Here is a 17,135-nt window from a genome sequence, read left to right on the forward strand (position 1 = left end):
TCACTCATCCTCTGAGGTTTCCTGATCCTTGATACCCAGGACCCTGAAAACACTCTTCCATATGGTTCATTGAGGCTACATTTACTTCCCCATTGGTTCAAGACAATATTCTATGCATGACTGCAAACTCATAGTATACAATATGATTAAGACTTGCTGAATTGAAGATGCATGCTTCTCCACCTTTTAACTTCAAAGTACCTCTCCTTCTTTGAGATTCCAGAAACACTAGTTGAGCACTTGGAGTGGACATAAGATCGCATGGATTAAAGCAAGGATTCTTCAGCCCCACAAGGCTAAGAAAAATGCACCAGAGGTGAGCCAGCCATGCTGTGTACCTGAAAGTAAGGCGCTCTGAGGTTGAAGGAAAAGATAAGGATGAACGTGAAATAGGGATAGCAGGTAGAGGTAAAGACCTGAGTGTTAGAGAAAAGTGTAGTCTGAGCTTCAGGCTGTGTTTCAGATGGGTCTCAGATCCTATCTGGAAAATAATTACAGGATTTGAGATATGGATCACATGATAGAGTGCCTGCCTAGCAAGAGCAAGGTCTTACATTCAATCCCTCAGTACTATCAAACATACCTGCATACACACACAGATAGATATAGATATATAGGTAGATAAACAGGTAGATACATAGATAAAATAAAAAATAAATGTAGAAATGAGAAAGGGAAGCATATAGAGGAATTTTGTGTGTTTTCCATGCAGCTGAGAAAAAGCAGGCACAAAACAGACACATCAAGGTGAATTTCTGCTTCTTGCTACTATGATAATATTTTTGTTAAGTATTCCATTATAAGTTAAAAATAAATAGCAACAGTATAATTGTCATTTGATCTTTCCATATTCCAAAATATGTTTTCTCATGGAGTTCCAGTTGGTCCTTTAGAATGTGGGGGAGAAGTGTCATGCTATAACATCACTGAGAAAAATCAAGTTTAGAAGCTAACAAGTTCAGCAAATGGTAAGTTGTATTTCTTTTCATGCTCATATGATATAAAAAAAGACCTTTTGGTGCTCACATTATAATCAAAAAGAGTTTCTGCAAAGAGAACAATTGCTTTGTAGCTCACATTAATGGCCAGACATCAGAATAGGGGATTAAGCAAGATTTCAGGGTCAGAAAAAAACAAGTGAGATTTTCATGGTTCTTAGATGAACAAATCCAAAGATTTCTAAAGCTGGCAGTGAATGCTGATTTCAGTTAGAGGCACTTGATGTTTTCTTAAGTTCATTAAAAAAATAAACACGGTGTGGCTTGCCAACAAACGATGTTAGCCATGTGATTAGATTTGATATTTATTGTCCCTTGGAGTGAAATGTTTGTGTGTAGACAGTGTTATGTGATTTCTCCCTAATTTAACTGGAAAGGCTAATTTGTACTATTTAAAAGCAAATTTCTTCCTTTAATCATGGGACATCCATTAAGCCAAATGAAGTGGCAATGTCAGGGCATGGAACAGGAGGTTCCTAGAAAATGCAAAGACATTAGAAGGGCAGGGAAACAGAGAGCACCAGGACACCATACTACACTCTCCTTTTGTTTGTGCTTCTGGGGACATTGTGAAATAATATTTCTATGTTTCCTGTCATTTTTTGAGATGGATTCACTTGTTATTCATTCAGTATTTCTCAAGTGTCTGTGACTTTTCCATAAAATAATTAAGCGCAAGATGAGCGTATATAGTGGGTGTGGAAGCCAAAACGTCAGAAGGGAACCGATTTCAGGAAGTGGAAAGGGTTATAAAGGAAATCAACAGAATAATTTGCTAGCTTCAGGGAGTGCTTCCTAGAGGGCACCCCCTCCCCCCGGGCTCCCCCCTGGCTGGGAAGAGCCAGGACCAAGAGTGTTCCCTGTAAAGGAAACAAAAGGACAACCCCCCCCCCCCAGGAAGAAAGTACATTAAAAGGTCAGTGTGGAAGGTGTGTGGCCATTGAGGCAGCAGAGAATGAAAAATGAGTCTGGAGAGATGAGTCTGAGTGAGGTTACAAATGGACATGGTAGAGGAGGTGTAAGTTTCATATTAAAGACGATGAGAGCAAGGCATGACTGGGTAAATGAGGATAAGCATGGCTTGACAGACATCCTGTGCTGAGACTGGATTCATGCCAATCAGTGGCCCCTAGACTGCTCCACAAAAAGTTCAGGAAGATGCTGAAAATCAGGAAAACTCAGACGGTGCCCGACCACAATGAAAAGTGTGAATTTATTTTTGAAACTGAAGAAAAGGGGAGAATGAAGAGAATGAAGGACCACCACTTGAGGGGTGTGTGTGTGTGTGTGTGTGTGAGAGAGAGAGAGAGAGAGAGAGAGAGAGAGAGAGAGAGAGAGAGAGAGAGAGAGAGAGAGAGAGAGAGAGAGGCAGAGACAGAGAGAGACTCTTGGGGGCTTGAACTCAGAGCCTGGGCTCTGTTCCTGAGTATTTTTCACTCAAGGCTAGTCCTTACCACTTGAGTCACAGCTCTACTTCTGAGAGGCTTATGGACTTCTCTGCCCTCTCTGGCTTTGAACTGATCTCAGCCTCCTGAGTAGCTAGGATTACAGGAGTGACCCACCTTTGACCTGCTCACACTTACACGTATAACTGAAAGCCAAGAGAGCTTGATGATAGCATGCTGTGGAAGGGATGTGGAGGGGAACCATTGGAGAATCTGTCTTCACTGTGTTGGGTGAGTCACTGGGTCAATGTCTCTGTAGAAAGTTGAATATGCAAATCAGAAGCACTGAAGTAAGTTGCAGGTTGAAAATATAACTTGGCTTTGAGGCCAAGACATTAAATGAGAACACTTAGAAGAAAGAATAGGTAGAGAAGGAAAGATGGAGAGGCCAGAATCTTGTGGCCCCAACATTTAATGTCTCACACATGCAGACAAGCCAGGAAAGAGACCTGAAGGGACAAAACCAGAGGACAATGGTTCTATCCACAGCAGAAAAGACTGTATTGCCACTGTACAGATACAGTGAGGGCCAGGTATAGGGTGATGGCTCTGAATTCTCATGTTAAGGAAAGTGTTGGTAGAGCCCTGTTTGGTGAGTGAGGCTCTCCCTGCTTTCATTTTTGGCTTTCTCCTTTTTCTCCACACATCTGTTGAAGCGGTGGTCTTACCTCGTGTGGGAGGAGCTTTGAGGAATAGAGGGTGGCTTTCCGGGCACTCTGCTCCTTACCTTCCATGCATTTCCCTCTCATTCCTTCTTCATCTGGCTGTTCCCTCTCAGGTTCTCCTCCTCTACTCTGATATCACACATGTAGAAATTTCCAGATACCAACAGGTGGCAGCAAGCATCTGAAGCAGAGGCAAAAATAATCAGGATTTCTGCCTTGCACACACTTTTTCTTAACAGCCCCAAGGTTGGGTGTGGAACCTACAGGTGAATGTTCAGACGAGCTATGTCTTGTCCTTTCCAAGGCAAAAAAAAAAAGTTGTACTACCTTGGGATGTATTAAAATATTTGTTATTTTAAATCACACTAATGCTCAAAATGGAACAAAGTATCATGTGATGTAATTTTTTTTTTTTGGTGAAAGATGGAGATAACAATGGAAGGGATGATACTGATCATGATGCAGTGTGCTTATGATCTGACTTCTGTAATTGCAATTTCTTTCTATAACTACTTAAAATAAATCGGAGTCAAAGGATTATTCATTGCAAGTTTACTGCTGGCTACCCTTCTGTGTGTCTCTTCAATTTCTGCTTCACAAGTGTCAAAATTGTTTAGGGCAGGGCTAATGGGTTTATATGGGCTTATATGTGATTTGTACAAAATAGCTTTAGGAAATATTCTTCTTTGCCTTGCATTTTTGTTCTCAGAGTCCTACTCACTCCTCTCTGAGAGTCATCTTTTGTTTTTTCCATAGTCACCCATCTGTTTTGGCCTAATCCGGAGTCTCTGAAACACTCTACATATCCTGCGAAGCTTCCAGATCACTTGACTTCTCAATTTTATGGGCAATTAAATTTGCAGAAGTAAAAAAAAATCCTATTTGTTTTTGTTTGCTTTTCTATGAGATATAGGAGAGAACACTGGTTTTCAGTCAAGTTCTGGTTTAGTCTCTTCCAAGTGGTTGGATTCTGATTCCATCATCTTCCACTTTGAGAGACTTTAATATTATTATGACTATCACTATCTTTTTTTTCTTCATCACAAGGCTTAAACTCTGGGCCTGGTACCTATCCCTGAGCTCTTCAGCTCAAGGCTATAGCCTTGAGCACCACTTCCAACTTTGTGCCACCTTTAAGCTGTTTCTCATCTACATGAGACTTTCTATCACTTGATACCCAAGGATAAGCTCTATTCTTTCTGAAAACCTCATATATCTGTTATTTTAAGGTCCTTTTACCTCCAAACTTTACATGCACTTCTTCTATCCCCTTTCCTAGTTATAAGAAAACTTGGAAACGCATACTCTATTAGAGAGTGTCTATTCGCTTGGTTATCATCATTGTACTCAGTCATCACTATAGAACCTAACAATGATCAGGTCAGTGAATCATTCTCAATATTTTCAATTCTGAGTTCATGCTCCTGTGAAATCACTGGCTTCATTCCCTACTCAACTGATTTGTACCAAATAATGAGAGCAGACTTACGTCCTTGAAGTTAGGTTGAAAACCGGGTAGAAAGTCAGCAACTATTTTTATCACAAGAAGGCAACAATGGAGCTGTGGTTTTAGCTCTCTCATTTCCTGTGTGCGCCCTTAGACTGCCTGTACTGCTGGGAAATGAGGGGTGGGGGCTCTCCTGTTGTGAGAACCTCACCACTTGAGGGCTGAAGCTCAGGCCCAGAACTAAAATTCACACTGCAGTTTCACATGCCAACCAAGACGACCTGATCAATCCATGTACCACTCACCTTTCGTGTGCTCTCTGTCTCAGTCCCTCCTAACCTAGTTACCTGCCTTCATTCTTGAGATTCACACTCTTTTAAGACCATTTCTCTATTTTACTGTAGCTTCATTTCTAACTTTCTTTAATAGGTTTTGTGGACTCCATATTGTAATGTCCTCTAAACTCACCCTCCTGTTAGCAGAAGTATATATTAGCATTCTAGTCTCTGTCTGTGTCGGTCTGTGTGTGTGTGTGTGTGTGTGTGTGTGTGTGTGTGTGTGTGTGTGCGCGCGTCTGTCTGTCTGTCTCTCTCACACATACGCACTGTTCATAGACTTCACAGGAAATGGAAACTTGCGTGTTTCCTTATGAATCCGAAACAAAGCACTATGTGAAGTCTGGGTGCATTGTCATTCAGCTACTCTGATTTTCTATCCCAGGGAATAAGTGTGAATATCTTTTTCTCCCCACCCCACTGCCTCCTTCTCTCCTTCCTTTCTTCCCTCCTCTCCTTATTATCTTTTTTCCAGAAACAAATCTTGTACAAATTCAAGACACAAGCCTTCTTGAATACAATTTTTGGATATGAAAAATCTTTATTGTCATTGCTCTCTCAAGAAAGCTTTTGCAGTGATAAATAGTTTATTGCCATGACAACCAGGGAACCTAGATTTGTTTTCACCCACTGCTGTATTGTTTTCTCTTTTTTTCTTCTTTTAACTTAATATGTAAAATAATGAGTGTTAAAAATGCGCACCACAATATCCCCAACAACTATTTACTCAGCCAGTGTTAAGAAACAAGTCCTATGGCTTTGAGGCAGGTTAAGATCCTCTCTGATGTGGGGCTATCCCAGTTCTAAAAACCTTGGTTACTTCATTTAAAATCCAGCTGCTTACTAACTTTAAGCAGATAAATTTATTTCCTATTATGTCTAACTACAAATGAATACTTAAGCAAATTCTACCTTAAGAAAACCTGAGAGTATCCATCTAATATGTAAGCAATTATCTAACAGAACTAAATAAAACATTGTACACTCCTTTGCTTATATTGTTCCTCACTAGAATGTCTGCTTGTAACTTAACTAGCTATAAGCATCCTGGGAGGTCTGCCATAGCTTACTAGTAAACCGTTTTTTTGCTGGTAGAAAAACGTGGCTATGGAGCGAGAGATGGGTTTTTCCCATGGATCTGGTTACTTGTTCAATGTCTTGTTCTCTCAGAGAAAAACAACCTGCTGCTGTGTTGGCTTTACCAAAGATAAATCCATTCTCTCACTAACTATTTTGCTTGAGCAAAATAAAGAATAGCTGGCAGACTCATTGGGGTGATTGCTGTGTGTAAGTTAATATTATGCAAAAGAAAATAGACAGAGCAGGAAAGACTACTTGTGTTTGTCTGGGAGGCTCAGGCATAACCAGTTAAACATGGGGAGCCAAAAGCTGGCATAGAGGCTAACCACAATTTTAGGCAAAACACCCCAGTAGGACGAAACAGAAACACACACTTTGCCAAAGGGGCACAGAAATCCTCGTCAGAAACTTTGATTTCCAAGTATGGCTTTTTTTTTTTTTGCAACAGAGTAGTCATTTTGTTGTTCTGTCTAGCAATGAGTACTCATTGTAAATATAATGCGGTGTTCCAAAAATAAAGAAGGAAAAGAAGAATGAGCCCAACAAAGAGAATAGAATAAGATATGAAAGAAAGTAAAGAAGAAAGAAAGGGGGAGGTATAGAGAAAGAAGAAAAGGGAAGAAGGGAAAGTAAAGAAGGGGAGAGAAGGGCTAGTAAAGAGGGAGAGGGAAGGGAAAAGAAGGGAAATGAAGGTAAAAGAGGGACGGGAAAGAAAGGGAAGGGAAGCACAGGAATTAAATAATGATAAAAGATCAGAATATGTCCCTCCAAATATGCTGTTTGGGCATATTGATTATTTGAGCTGAAGACAACTGAGAAATGACAGAGAGATAGAAGAGGACTACCTGATCCCTTTCTAGGTTAAAGCAGGACCTAAATATCAAATGAGGAAAATATCCCTTTGGTACCAGAACATTTTTCTGACCAGAAAAGGAGAGTTGATCCTGAGATGAAATCATACAAGAGTTGCCAAGTAAAATAACCCTTACCTTTCTCTAGTTACCCTTGATCTTTACTCACTTTCCCACAATTAGCCACCACCTCAGCTCAAATCTGCTTTTCCTTTGCCTTTTCATGTTTCCACAGTTTTTCTTTCTGAGCCAAATGAGTTCTTTGTATCTCTATTTCTTACATATAAAAAGTTCCATGTACATATTAAAATATTGACATAAGATAGAATTTATATATTTCTCTTCTGCTAATTTTTCTTTGGTCAATTTGATTCTCAGACCAGAATCTAAAGGTAGAGGAAAAGTGTTTCTTCCCCTGGCGGGAGGGAGAGAAAGAGGAAGAGAAGGACGGAAGGGGGATGGAAGGGAGGAAGGAAAGAAAAAGGGAAAGAAAAGGAAAGAAAAATGAAGTAAAGAGGAAACATTACTGCGAATTCTGCCTTTTGATTTGGGAGCAGAGTACATTATTTTTCCTTTGACACTGGGGATGTTTGCTCAGAAAATAATGTTTGAATACCCTTCAAGTACCAGGCTTTCTTCCTTGGATTGCCACAAAGGGCCGGCAGTCTCCTACTTTGACAGAGTTGCAACTTTCTGTTAGAAAACAAATTCTACTTGCCCATTCAGGGTTGTTACATGGTGCTATATTGATGGACAAAGTCCTTCACAGGGACTCTGTGGCAATTGGCAATTCCTACAAATCAGGGCTTCTTCTTCCCCTGAGAGAAAGTATTTAATATTTCTCAGCACACCATCAATAACCTGTTTCCCATATCATCCAGTACTTATGGAATACTGCGAAGGGCTTAGAAGGGGCAGTCCAAATCGGCTGAGAATGGCTCCCATTTCACACCAGTGCACGTTAGAGCAAGCTCAGCCTGACTGAGGGATCATTATTCCTTTCTAAAATCTCCCCACTGCCCGCCCTGACTCTCATTTCCACACACACTGTGTCGAACTTGTGTATTACATTAGCTGCTGTCACTAGGCAAAATTCTCAAGGAGGAAGACACTTGAGCCACTTAGAAAGTCAGGGCATACCACATTTGCTTCTCTACATGCTAACCTGTTGTGTTAACTCTTCATGTCCTTCTTTTTCTATTTGATTTGTTTCATTTATTACAGCTTTCATAGTAGGTCTTGTTGACCTCTAACTTCAGATTGAATGAAATCTCCTATTGGGAATTCAAACAGAAAAATCCCTGCTTTTACTCTTCAGGAATTCACTTGAGTGCTAAGAATTTTATGAGATAATTAATCCACCAGTTTATTTCCCACCTGGAATTCTCCCTTTCCCCACAATCCAGTTTCTTAATTTTATTCTAATTTGCCTAAAATCTCTGCCTCCTGACCCATAATTCTCTTAAGAGCATGAACACGCACATATGCTATCCCAAAGAGACTGTTTGAGAAATCCCTGACCCTTTCAAATTCATTTTTGCACTGTCCACTTGAAACAAGAGAGTCAGCTATTACTCTCCTAGAAGTTAAGAGTTAGTTGCACCCTTAAGGGACACTACTGAATTTTTAAATATTTTTTCCCATCCCAGAGACTGAAATCAGGGCTTGAGCACTGTCCTTGAGCTTTCCTCAAGACTAGTGCTCTACCACTTGAGCCAGAGCTCCACTTCTGGCTTTATCTATGTATGTGATACTGAGGAATTGAACCGGAGTCTTTGTGCATGCTATAGGCAAGCACTGTACCACTAGGCCAAACTCCTGGCCCCGAACCACTGAAAATTTTTGCAATATATTTGCAACAATTGACTCACATAAATTAGTGAGTGGCATTAAGAATTTAATTAGGACATTGGGGATGAAGAATAAGGAACAAGAGCTGAGAGATGGTAGAAGCTTGGGATTTCAGTTTAAAAGGTAAAAAGTATAAAATGGTAACTCCCTGTCAGGTGCAATGGCTCATGCCTGTAAACCTAGATACTAAGGAGGCTGAGATCTGAGGTTTGAGGTTCAAAGCCAGCCCTAGCACTAAAGACTGAAACTCTTATCTCCAAGTAACCACTAGAAAACCAGAAGTGTCACTGTGGTTCAGGGAGTAGGGCAGTAGCCTTAAGCTGAAGAACTCAGGAACAATACCCAAGCCCAGAGTCCAAACCCCATGATCAACAACAAAAAAGAGGTAACATGCACACATACACACACACGCGCATGCACACACACACACACACACATATAATTCCTCCGATGAGACAACAGAAAGCTAGCACATAACATGGTATACATCTTAAATAGTTGCTCAGTAATAATTTTTATCACTCATATCTTTTCCCTCTAGGAGATGAATGTAAGATTACATTAGGCTTGTTCTCAAGGAGTGCTACTGTCTAGAACTGTCTATGATGACTAGAAGGTCTCTGTTGTTCAACAGAGTAACAGTAGCACATGGAACTGTGTGGTACATGAAGTGACCAGTGAAACAAAATCCATAATTCTATTTTATACTAATTAACCTAAAGTTATCCATAAATGTATACCTAGTGACTACACCTTTGATTACTAGATCGACCACAGTTAAGCTTGCATGAAGATATAAGAGGGAAGGATTTGATGATTGACACTGGTATGTTTTCTGCTCGGGATGCTATAACAGACTATGGGGTTGAAATCACAGAATTGTATTTTCTCACAGTCCTTGTGCCGGTGAAGTACAAAATCAACGAGCTGCCAGAGTTTTGTTCCTGGTGAAGGCTCTCTGCCTTTGCTTACAGATATTCTTTTTTTCTCCTCTATACCACCTTCCCTCTGTACGTGTCTATGACCAAATTTCCTCATCTTTTTTTTTTTTGCCAGTCCTGGGCTTGAGCTCAGGGCCTGAGCACTGTCCTTGGACTTTTTCTCAAGGCTAGAGCTCTACCACTTGAGCCTTAGCACCACTTCTGGCTTTTTCTAAGTATGTGGTACCGAGGAATCGTACCTGGGTCTTCGTGCATGCTAGGCAAGCACTCTACCACTAGGCCAAACTCCTGGCCCCTAAATTTCCTCATCTTCTAGGGACATCCAATCCAGAGATTAGGTCACAGCCTAATGACTCTATTCTAATATTTCCATAAAGATTCTTATCTGCAAATATAGCAATCATATTCATCAGCAGTCACAAACAACCTGAGAAAATCATGTTCATAGAGGAAAGGATTTATTTTGACCCATGGATGTGATTTAAATCTGTGTCACTTGATCTGGTGGTTTCTGGGTCTGGGATGAAATAGTACAGTATGACAGAAAGAACTGGCAGAGGAACTTGCTCACTGCATGGTAGCCAGGAAGTGTGTGTGTGTGTGTGTGTGTGTGTGTGTGTGTGTGTTTGTGTGTGTGTGTGTGTGCGTTTGTGTGTGTGTGTCCTCTAACAAGACCTGACTTCTTCAAGTTTTCATCATTATCCAATACCACCATCCAGTGGGGACCTCATTCAACCTATGAGGTTTTGGAAGACATTTAAGATCCAAACAGTAACAGACGCATTCTAAGATACTGGGAGTCAAGCATTCAGTGTAGGGTTTAGAAGCCCAGTTTAGCTATTACAGTACCATCCTTGACTTCCATTGTGATTTCGCTCCAGTCACTATGGGGTGAGTGGTATCCATTCCATCTCTTCGTTAGGGTAAAAGATAGATGAGAAGATAGACTGATGAAGGCAAGCTAGCAATGCCATTACTGCTGAACCAAGCTCTTTCTAACTCATCCTCTCTCAGTGTTCCTGTAACAAAGATCTATTTCAATGGATGGGCCCGTTACAATAACATGCCAAGTTTCTTTCACAGCTATGTTGGCTTAACCCCTTTCCTGTCCTCTTCCAAGCACCACTTCGGAATACTTCCTTTTGCTTTCTATACTTCTCTTCAGCCAGGGAAAAAAAGGACACATTCATAGCTCAAGGGAGATTTAAAGACTTGATTTTGCAGAAGAGTTTTGGGGGTGAAACCTGTGTTATTTATCCATGCTTTTACTGGTCAAGTTTACCTCCAGTTTTTACATGTGCTTTGAAATTGATTAGGTTTGACTCCTATATTGTTTTCTTCCCTATGAAAAAATCTATGAAGCACGTTGAAATTGTTTAATACACACATTCATCTTAAACTCATTTGGTGTGAGAGGGACATATCTTGTAACAGGATGGACTCTGAAATCAGACACATGACCACCCATCCTTCATATCTCTGCAAGTTGCAAAACCCTTTCATTCTGATAGCTTATCTATAGAACAAGCACAAGCAGAGAGATTTATTGTATGCCTTAGCTAAACTAAAGAAGGAAATTTGCTTAGCAGAATAGCTGCCACATAGCATACCATTTACCTGTTAGCCAAAATTGTTATTTGTCTTCAAAAAACTTAGTGTCAGACAATGAAGAAAGACAAATAGCACCATGAAGTTGACTATATTGAGAGAGGTAGTGTTCAAGTTCTCTTCCATTTGTCAAGTTCCATAATGCACAATTTATTTTTAAAACTGCGGAGCCACTTGGCTTCACCCTTGGCTGGCTTATGGGAGAAGAATAGCACTGCAAACCACGCTCATTTGAAGAACTGGAATTCCTGAAGCAATTTTAATTTCCAAGTAGCGTGCTTTTCAAGGAGAATTCTCAAAGCACCTGTGGTATTAAGCATTTTCCTTTCAAGAGAGCAGCGTGGCTCTTCCCAGCATATCCTTTGTATCACACATTGCTGCAGTGATTTTTTTCTTTTCTGATCCCAACATGTGTTCTTACATCGTGTTTAATTTCGGTAGATTATAAGCAATGATCAGTCCTCACTCCCACCTGAGTATCTCATCATCTGTATTGTTATGGGGAGCTTTTGATGTTTCTGCACTTTGGATTTCAAAAAGTATTTCCAGTAGCCATTTAGGGTTCACAGAGGCCCAGGATCATCTCCTTTCATAATCTTCCTCTTTGCCTAATGTCTCACAAGATTATTTTCCATTTTCTGTTTCCCTGATAGTGCAAGCTCTGTACAGGTAAGTTCCAAGGTTGTTGTCTTGTCCTGCTCTCAAGAGTCAGTGCCATTCCTAACTTATATTGGATACTTCTAATTATTTGCTCTGTTATTTGCTTCTTTTTTTCTTATTCCATTAAAAGAAAGCAATGTTACATCTTGTAGGGATAAGGACAAACAACACTATTACTTCTCTGATCTTAACACGCCTGCAGTATTTTGAATTCTAGAAGGGGTGAAAATTACATTTTGCATAATGACATCTTGGTGCATGACAGAGGACATACAATAGTGACTTTAATAGGTTTCTATTGTCTAGTAATGTCATAACCTCTTCCTTTGTATAAGCCTACTCCAAAATATTTGTACAATGATCAAATTGCCTAATTATACCTTTCTCAGAATGCATCCTGTCCTTTAGTGACACATAACTATACTTGTGAACTTCATTGTTTTTACTCACACACACCCACCAGGGCTTTAGAAAAATGCTCTGGTCATCTTCAAAGTAGACAACTGGTGTCTTAGTTCTTAGGCTGAGATGAAAGGGTTTGAAAAACTAGGACGATTCTTTTTCTTCATTAAAATCCTGTCCTTGATCATCTCTTCCCTGCCCTCCCTCTTTAGGAAAAGGGAGGGGGACAAAGCAAAGAAGTGTTCATAAGATTCATACAAGGATGAAAGCTTTGCACTTATTTTAAAAGTAACAAAGAACAAGAGCCCCAAGAGAAAGCAAAAGGACCCTTCTTCAATCCAACCCTGTACTGCCCAGTAAATTGTCAACAGACTGATTGGTGTAGACATTAGCAATGTGAATCTGCTCCTTGCCAGCCTGGCTCCCACAGTGGTAGGGAGAAGGTCTTTGTAGAGAGGGCTGTGCACGTGCAGAGCAGCAGGCACTAGGAGAAGGACCTGCCACTTTCCACAGAGCACTTTAATACAGGCAGCAAATTGTCCTCACCTTTATCATCTTACATGCTCACGGGCAACATATTTATATGATGTATCTCAGTGCTGAGAATGTGTGATTATCCCTAAAGGGAAAGTTACAGAGACTTGGACTTTTGATCTACTTTAATTTACTAGGACTTGAGGGCTTCGCAAAGATTTGATTGTAAACAACTCTCAGAATTCTATAGGGGTCACCATTTGTCTTGAGGAAAGACCTAGATTAACAAATCAAGACAGTGAAAACGAATAAACAAGTAAACTCTCCAAAAGGATTTAAAAAAAAAAAACACGCCACCAGTTCTCAGAGCTAAAGAAAGACTCTAAGGTGGAGAATTCCAATGAAGACATTCAGCTTTGGAATCCCTGAAAAAAGAGGAGGCACCTGACAGGTTAAGTTTCATGTTGAGAAAGACAGACCTTTTGCTGATTTCACCTTGAACCATCTCAGAGCTTCTTTTTTCTTTTCTTTACTTCCTTTCTTATTCAGTCTTTCCCTTCCCCCTTCCTTCCTTCTTTCTCTGTTATTTCTTTTCTCCATATCTCCTCTGTCTCGCCATGTCTCATTTTCTCCATATCTCCTCTGTCTCGCCATGTCTCAATTTCTCTCTCTCTAACTCCAATGCTTTTCCCTGTCCTTTTCTCTATCCTGCCTCCTTCTCTTAAATTTGTACAAGAAAACCACTTTTAAAAATTTATTCTGAATTCTAAGAAAATGTAATGACCTCTGTTTATTATAGAAATTCCAAGCTGCATGAGAATGGTCTCAGGAAATAGTTTTTAATTATGAAAATGTATTAATACCCACAGGACGGCATTTTCTTTTTCCTGTTGTTCTAAACAACAGATTTTAATAAAAATATGGATGGTTTTCATTTGAGAGCATTAGATAGTAGAAGAAGGAATCTTGGGAAATAGGCTCAAACTCACTGAAGATTTCCCATCGCCAAGCCAGAGCTCCCGTATCTACCATGAACCTCAACTCATTAATGCTTGAACTTTCAATGATCATTAGGAACTGACATTTCTTTGTAATCAAAACCCTTTTCTTACCTTCTCCTGGCAAATATTGAGAAGGGATCGGATGAGGAACAATAATGAAGCACATATTGATGTCTGGGATGGAGGGAGGAAAGAATTTAGTATAGTTAAGTAACACACACACACGCACACACACACACACACACACACGCACGCACGCACACACACGCACGCACGCACACACACGCACGCACGCACATACAAACACACACACACGCACACGCACGCACACACACAGCTATGCAGAGATCCTGCAAACAGCTGACTTCACACATTAAGCTAGGGCGGCCCTCATAATGAAGAGTGGACGTGCCCCCCACACCCAGATTTACATGCACAAGTATATACGCAGAAACTTCATTTTTTTCTTTTTCTAGAGTGTTGTTTGAGTTCTCTGCATTTTCATGATGCCACAGCACATTATTTGAAAGCACAATGAAATAAAAACTAAATAGAAACCTCAATGAAGGCTTGAAGAATTGAATATATTTCCAGGAGGCCAGGGATATTACTAATAAGAAATCTTTCTTAAAAAAATAATTGGTGGCTTTTTTTTTGGCTTGAAGCCAGGGCCTGTGCACTGTCACTAAACTTCTTTTTTTTTCTTTCACATATTTTTTTATTGTAATTAATAGAAGGGTTACATTATATTCACCAGACAGAAGGTGCATTACTTCACAAACATTGATACCCTTTCTCGTGTCTTGGTCCCCATTTCCCTCCCCTCACCCTGCCCCTCATCTTGTTTTCCCCCCTTCCCTATCTGATTTCGAATAACCAATATGAATATATACAATATATCAGATAACAAAGTGAAATACTGTAAAAATATGAGATAGCCAAAGGACAGCAAAAGAGATGAGAGATAACATTAAGGACTTTTGTTTCTATATCATGGAGGTCCTTTCATTTAGCATCATACTATATGGCTTTTGCTCTAGGCTAGCCCTTGAGCTACAGCTCCACTTCCAACTTTTTCTGTGCCATTTCCAGCTTTTACTATTTATGTGAACCCAGGAATACAACTTAGGGCTTCATGCATGCTAGGCAAGTGTTCTACCACTTAGTCACATTCTCAGCTGAGTGACCATTCTTGGGAAGGATTTGGCTTGTAAAATCACTCCACAAAGACTGTAGAAATCAAAGCACCATTAGGAAAGCAGTTGTAGACTTGGGAACTTGGATGTATGTTTCCTTGTTATCTGGGGTGAGCCCTAATGAAATATAATTTTATTTCATTAGAAGTCTACAGCTTATACCACTGTAAAATAACAGGTGTCAGAAGAAAAGCCGAAGACAATAATGAAGTTCTGGGCTTTCGCTCTGGAGAAAGCAGCTCTGTAATTGAGTCTGTTTGCATTTTGCTTTAGACACAAATCAATCAGAGCCTTCCGACCAGATTTTCTCAGTGTGTGACTGCAAACAGTCTTCACTGAAAGTTATTGATGATTTTGCTTTTAACCAAGAAAAGGGATAGAATATAGAAACACTGTGTACCCGGGATAAGGCTTAAGACAAACAGCTTCCTGGGAAGTGGCTTACAAAAAAAATGATCAGGACATACTTGGTGATGCTTCATTTTGATTACTGGGAAATGAGATAGACATAATGAAACTTTCCAGATATAGAAAGTTAGTTCATTTATGCTCACAGACTTTAAAACTTCATCCATGGGCTAAGAGTTTGGCCTAGTGGTAGAGTGATTGCTTAGCATGCACGAAGCCTCGGGTTTGATTCTTTGGTACCACATACAGAGAAAAATCTGGAAGTGGTGCTGTGGCTCAAATGGTAGAGCTCTAGCCTTGAAGAAAGTCCAAGGACAGTGCTCAGGCCCTGAGCTCAAGCCTGGGACTGGTAAAAAAAAAAGACAAAAATAAAAAGGCCTTTCTGCAGAAGGATACATACAATGATATCAAACATTTTAGGCTGGATATAGTAGTGCATATCCATAAGCCCAGCTAATTGAAAAGTATGGCTCTGACAAAAGTGTAAGACCTGTTGAAAATCAAATTCGTAGTAAAAGTACTGATTCAGGTTTCAAGTGTTAGAGTATTTTTGGACATTTTCTCTGAGAGTACTTATTATGTAGGCTCTAAATTCATTCCTCATTACAGAAAAAAGAAGAAGAAGAAAAGAAGGAAGGGAAGATAATTGAATGGGAAAAAATAAAGAGGAAAGGAAAGAAGGAAGGAAGGAAGGAAGAAAGAGGAAGATTAAAAAGAGAAGTTACATCGAAATTCTGGGTAAACTATTAAGTTTACATACATCTCACTATACCCTCAGAATCAAGTCCTCCTGGGCACAGTGGCTCACACCCATAATCCTAGCTACTTAGAAGGCTGCCATCTGAGGATTACAGTTCAAAGCCAGCCCAGGCCGGAGAGTCTGTGAGACTCTTACTCAGTTTACCACCAGAAACCCTGAATTGGAGCTGTGATTCAAAGTGGTAGACTGCTCTCTGTGAGCAGAACTCAGGGACAGTGCCCAGGCCCTGAATTCAAGTCCTAAGACTGACAAAACTATTAAAAATTTTTTTAAAAATCCTGAGAACCAGATTTTTCTTGATGATCTACATATACATTACACAATGCATATGCAAATCAATTACAATTATTATTACTATTATTATTATTATTATTATTGCCTGCTGCTGCACACTGACCTCAACAGAATGCTCTACTGATTGCTTATGGTGAGGGCATCTGGTCCGTAAAAGAGTTACTGTAAAATTAAAGTTGACAGCCTTGTGTGAGTAAGTGTGGGGCAAATTGATAGGATTTTGGTGTGTGAATCTATTTCTTGAGTTTGGGCTTGAAACGGTGTTCTCACAAGATGAAATCTGGGAGGATTGGACTTCCTGACTCGTACGCTTTTACTTACTCTGTGTGTGTGGGGTGTGAACTGGAAATACCTTTGTGCCCTGAAGTGCATCTATGAGATCATGAGCACATCTGCTAGAATCAGATGACCTGCAGAGAAGAACTGGACCATCGTTAGGAGCAGGTGCAGAGAGAGATTGAAGGGGAGGTCTGCATTTCCTCCACTTGGCTGATGAGGCCAAATAGTCTAGAATTTTTTTGGTAAGTGTTATTGAACCTTGAACTCCAAAACCTAAAGTTCACTGACATTGGCCCGGACATAGTTCAGACCAGAAATAACCACGACATCAGTAAACTCAGGAGCCGCTGGTGTCCAGGGCATTCAAGGGCTATTATTCTGATTTGTCCACGTGATGTCTTATAAGTCACATCATCTATTATAAGTCAGACCTTGTCTGT

General features: G+C 40.1%; 1 long non-coding RNA gene across 1 annotated transcript; it reads left to right on the forward strand.

The window, feature by feature from the left end:
* The first annotated feature begins 245 nt into the window (after window positions 1-245).
* Window positions 246-16,023, forward strand: LOC150045895 (uncharacterized). Its single transcript, XR_016532726.1, has 3 exons — window positions 246-316; window positions 882-968; window positions 15,972-16,023. It is a non-coding gene; the product is annotated as an uncharacterized LOC150045895 (long non-coding RNA).
* The last annotated feature ends 1,112 nt before the right edge of the window (window positions 16,024-17,135 follow it).

This window comes from Megascapheus bottae, chromosome 26, assembly GCF_031878675.1.
Source record: "Megascapheus bottae isolate mThoBot1 chromosome 26, mThoBot2.hap1, whole genome shotgun sequence".
Classification (NCBI taxonomy): domain Eukaryota; kingdom Metazoa; phylum Chordata; class Mammalia; order Rodentia; family Geomyidae; genus Megascapheus; species Megascapheus bottae.